Source organism: Vanessa cardui, chromosome W (assembly GCF_905220365.1).
Source record: "Vanessa cardui chromosome W, ilVanCard2.1, whole genome shotgun sequence".
NCBI classification, from domain to species: Eukaryota; Metazoa; Arthropoda; class Insecta; order Lepidoptera; family Nymphalidae; genus Vanessa; species Vanessa cardui.
This window is the reverse complement of record NC_061153.1, coordinates 13,799,168-13,804,701: the sequence shown is the minus strand read 5'-3', so window position 1 is coordinate 13,804,701 and position 5,534 is coordinate 13,799,168. Positions and strand designations below refer to the sequence as shown.

At 38.8% G+C, this 5,534-nt stretch overlaps 1 pseudogene; it reads left to right on the top strand.

Annotated features, from left to right (window-relative positions):
- Nucleotides 1-3,882: 3,882 nt before the first annotated feature.
- LOC124542654 lies at nt 3,883-4,968 on the top strand (annotated as a pseudogene).
- Nucleotides 4,969-5,534: the final 566 nt, after the last annotated feature.

The following is a 5,534-nucleotide window of genomic DNA, read 5'->3' as shown; positions in this document are numbered from 1 at the left end:
AAAAAAAAAAAAATAGTCTTCAGTCGATTTCAAGGATCGACTCAAGCAAGAGCTCTAGCTCCCGACAAAACTGTCGGTTTACCCCTCAGGCTTGACTGCCTATACTACGCTATTTAGTTAGCTGTACTTGTCCGCTTGTACGCGGTTACGCTGCCCTTCGGCATATTGCTTTCGCTGTATATATCTGGCTTATCTGTTTGCTTTTTTTTGATTGTGTATAAATTATTTTAAGACCATTACTGTTCCTTTTTCCGAACCGGTGGTAATGTTTATTTGACAATCAATAAGTGTAATGCTTTTATATTGAATAAAGGAATTTGAGTTTGAGTTTGAGTTTGAATTAAAGTTATTAATATTATTATTAATTGAACCATTCAAAATATATATATTTTTAAACATAAAGGAATTATAAATATTATTATTATTAAAAATTTTATCATTTAAATTAAATTATAACTTTGAAAATAAATCGATGAAATAAAAAATGAAAATAATCTTTTCCATGAGTTCGAATTGTCGAAACTAAAATAGAAAGACCTAAAACCCCCTCACAAACAGAAAATACTAAAAATACAACTAATACATATATATATATCTTTCGTGACTGCCAAACAGGTCTCAACTGCGCGAAAGTAGCTCGGGCTTTGGCGATCCGTGAGGCGATGTCCTCCTCACATCCCCCCGTTTCCGACACGACGCTCCCGAGGTAAGTAAATTGGTGGACGCGTTCCACCACCTCTGTGCCAATCAGCAACGGTGAGCTGTTCTTCACACCAGATCGCATTTCTTTGGTTTTCCGGGTATTTATCTTCAGTCCTGTCTTTGCTGCTTCCTGCCGTAGATCATCTAACTTTGCTTGCATGTCGGCGTGGGTGTGACTCAGCAGGCAGAGATCGTCGGCATAGTCCAAATCCTCTAAGATATTGGATAATCCCCATTCTATCCCGCGGCGCCGTTTATCTGTGATGCGAAGCATTATCCCGTCAAGGACGACCAGGAAAAGAAGAGGCGATAGGAGGCAGCCTTGGCGGACACCTGCATGCACTGTAATGTCTTCCGAAATGAGGCCGTCGTGAGTAACTCTGCAGGAATATTTTCTATAAATACTCTCCAACAAGCGCACAATCTTCGGAGGCACCCCGATGTCCAGTAGACGAGACCAGATGCTTGACCACTTTAGCGTATCGAAGGCTTTTTCGAAGTCAACAAATGTAAGATAAATCTCTCTCTGCCATTCTGATGCCTGTTCTAGTATGATACGCAGAGTGTTGATCTGGTCTGTACAAGAGTGATTTGACCGGAAACCAGCCTGCTCCCTGCGGAGGAGAGGATCTACAGCCTTTAGCAACCTGCCCAGGATGATCTTGCAGAAAACTTTGGCGGGGATTGAGAGCAATGTAATACCTCTCCAGTTGTCACACTCACTAAGATCTCCTTTCTTTGGTACTGTTATAATAAGACCTTTGTTCCAATCATCCGGGAGCTCTTCTGAAGTCCAAATCTTCTCAATTAGAGGCGTCAGAACATTGACTGTGGAGGTCAAGTCTGCTTGTAGCATTTCCGCTGTGATCAAGTCAAGCCCTGGCGCCTTGCCGGTCTTCAGAGAGAGGACTGCTTTTGCCACCTCTGATGGTGATGGTGGTTCCGTATCAATGTCGAGTAGTTGAGGTTGTGGGGAACTAACATTTATCGCGTCAGGTGTCGATGTTGCAGATAAGCGTAAGACCTCCTCAAAGTGTTCACGCCAACGCACCAGCTGCCCTTCTGATGTCACAACAAACTGACCATCCTTAGATTTTATGGGTTTCCTCTTCCTAGCCCTATTGTTCCCAGCCAAGGACTTTGTTGCGCTGTAAAGTTCCTTCAAATTCCCAGTATTAGCAGCTTGTTGAGCACGATCAGCAATACCGTCAGCCCACAGTCGCCTGTCCTTGCGTGTACTGCGATAGATCTCCTTACGCTTTTGGCGGTATTGCTAGTTAAGGTCGGCTCAAACAGCAGCATCATGAGTCTCAAGGAGTCTTAGGTGGCGATTTCTCCTGTCTTCGATCAGATCCCATGTGCGTTGTGACATCCAGTCCTCTTTTGAGTGAGGTGATTTACGCCCCAAAACGGTAGAGCTAGCCTCAGTATACGCTACCTTGATGTTATGCCACTCTTCGTCCAATGAGTCTGAGGCTGTTCCGAGTGCGGCAAAACGATTGCGTAATTCCAGTTGGAACGATCTTCGAGTCACTGAATCGTTTAGTTTACTCACATCGAACCTCCTTCCAACTTTGCCAGGTCCTCCAACTGCGCGGGCCACCGCAACCTTAAGTCGAACTTCAGCAACCACCAAATGGTGGTCGCTATCAATATCGGCACCCCTACGGTTACGGACATCGAGCAAAGACGAACGCCATTTAGAGCTGATGGCAAAGTGGTCGATTTGGTTCTTTGTGACGCCATCGGGTGATTTCCAGGTGTATTTGTGGTGGTCGCCATGAATAAATAATGTTCCTCCGATGGTTAGGTCATGATTTTGGCAAAACTCAATAAATCTTTCCCCGTTCTCGTTGCACAACCCAAGACCCTGCGTGCCCATATTTCGTGCGCGGTTTGTGTTATCCGTCCCAACTTTTGCATTCAGATCTCCCATGACGATGACGATGTCTTGTTTCTTTATTTTGCACAGCGTGGTGTTGAGGGCATTGTAGAAGTTGTCCTTGGTTTCTTCTGTTGCTGCATTGGTTGGGGCGTAGCACTGCACAATTGAGATTTTCCGGGCTCTTGAGTTGAATCGGCCGTACATGATCCGGTCCGAGATTGGTTTCCAGTCCAGAAGGCTAGTCTTCGCTGCATTAGAAAGGAGGAGCCCAACACCGTGTTCGCGTACATCTTCCTCACATTATTTACCTGAATACAGCAAAGTTAAGCCCCCAGACGTTCTTAGCTCCCCGAAACCGTTTCTCCTCACTTCGCTTAGACCGAGTATGTGCAGTTTGTATCTAAGCATTACTGCTTCTGCTTGGGCTAATCGGCTATCGTCGCTGAGCGTACGTATATTCCAAAAGGCAATTCGTGTCCGTGTTTTCATGCCAATAGTCGTCGGTAAATGATCGGTCCGGTTTCTCTCTGTTTCAGTTTCATTAATCGGTGATTGTCGGGCAAGCAGGTGATTAGCCCACTGTGCCTTAATCCGCTAGCGGGGCTGCCGCTTCAGAGCCTGCGGATCTGCTCGGTTTTGTTTCGGGTTCCTCCCTGTGAGTTGATTCTGTTTTGAGGCGCAGAATAATCGCCTTTCACCCTGCATCCGTTAGCTCAACTGCAACAGGGTTATCGCGTGGCGGCGCAGTTGCAGCAGGTCCCAGGGAGGACGACGGGGACGTGGATGACGCGGACTGGCTAGGGCTCTGCTAATACGGTACTCCGCCACGAGTACAGCAGAAGGCTCTTTGGCATTTTATAGGTGTGCTTAAATAATAACTCAGAACTGTTGGAGAAATGCCGCGAAAGCCCCATTGATCGACAGATTAAACGCCGCAAATGGGGATGGATTGGCCACACACTCCGAAGGGATCCCGACCACATTCCCAAGCAAGCCTTGGATTGGAATCCTCAGGGGAAGTGGAAGCGTGGCCGTCCTCGTCAAACCTGGCGTCGCACTGTGATAGCTGAAGTGGCGAGCATCGGTATGACGTGGAGCGAGATGAAGCATGAAGCTCAAGACAGATCGAGATGGAGAACCTCTGTGGACGCCCCATCTAGGGGTCATAGGACTTTAAGTCAAGTAAGTCAAAAGTAAGTCATATAATGAACAAACTAATATATTAACTTTAATAATAATTATTTACTTATTTATCACCGTTGTTGCTGTCTTCGTTCAAATAATTAATTTCACAAATGATAACTTTTTTTAAACCTATTCAAAAAACTAATCCCATTTTTTAAATTATTAATAACTCTCTTATTGATTTACCTACACCTTCTAATATTTCAACATGATGAAATTTTGGATCACTTTTAGGATTATGTCTAATAATTCAAATTATTACAGGATTATTTCTTACTATATATTATACAGCTAATATTGAAATAGCTTTTTATAGAGTTAATAACATTTGTCGAAACGTTAATTATGGTTGATTAAATCCGTACAAATGGAGCATCATTTTTTTTTAATTTGTATTTATTTACATATTGGACGAGGAATTTATTATGAATCTTTTAATTATAAACATACTTGATCAGTAGGTGTAGTTATTTTATTTTTATTAATAGCTACAGCATTTATAGGATATGTTCTACCTAGAGGACAAATATCATTTTGAGGAGCAACAGTTATTACTAATTTATTATCAGCAATTCCATATTTAGGAACAATATTAGTAAATTTAATTTGAGGAGGATTCGCTGTCGATAAGTCTACTCTTACCCGATTCTATACATTCCATTTTTTATTTCCATTTATTATTTTAATATTAACAATAATTCATTTATTATTTTTACTTCAAACAGGTTCAAATAATCCCCTAGGTATTAATGATGAAATTTAGATAAAATTCCCTTTCATCCATTTTTTTTCATTTAAGAATTTAATTGGATTTATTATTTTAATTTTTTTATTAACAATATTAACTTTAATTAATCCTTATTTATTAGGAGACCCTGATAATTTTATTCCTGCTAATCCTTTAGTAACTCCAATTCACATTCAACCAGAGTCATATTTCTTATTTGCCTATGCAATTTTACGGTCAATTCCTAATAAATTAGGAGGAGTTATTGCTTTAGTTATATCAATTTTAATTATTTTACCATTTACTTTTAATAAAAAAATTCAAGGAATTCAATTTTATCCTATTAATCAATTATTATTTTGATCTTTAATTTCAATTATTATTTTATTAACTTGAATTGGAGCACGATCAGTTGAAGCACCTTATATTATTACAGGTCAATTATTAACTATTCTTTATTTTTCTTATTTTATTATTAACCCAGTTTTAAATAGATTTTGAGATAAATTAATTCTCAATTATTAATTAATGAGCTCGCTAAAGCATTTGTTTTGAAACCTTAAGAAAGAATATTTATTCTATTAATTTATTTATACTAAAATCATTTAATAACTTAAAAATATTTTAATCCTATATAAAATATTAAAAAATTTAAAGAAATTGGTAAATAACTTTTTCAACATAAATATATTAATTTATCATACCGATAACGAGGTAATGTCCCACGAACCCAAATAAAAAATAAAGGTAAAACAACTAATTTTAAATAAAAAAATAAAGATAAATCATAACCCCCTATATAAATAATAACAAATAATAATCTTATAAATAAAATTCTTAAATATTCAGCTAAAAAAATTAAAGCAAATCCTCCTCTTCTATATTCAATATTAAATCCAGAAACTAATTCTCTTTCACCTTCAGCAAAATCATAAGGAGTTCGATTAGTTTCAGCTATTCATGATGATAAGAAACATAAACTTAAAGGTATTATCATAAAAATAAATCAAACTAAAACCTGATAATCAAAAAACT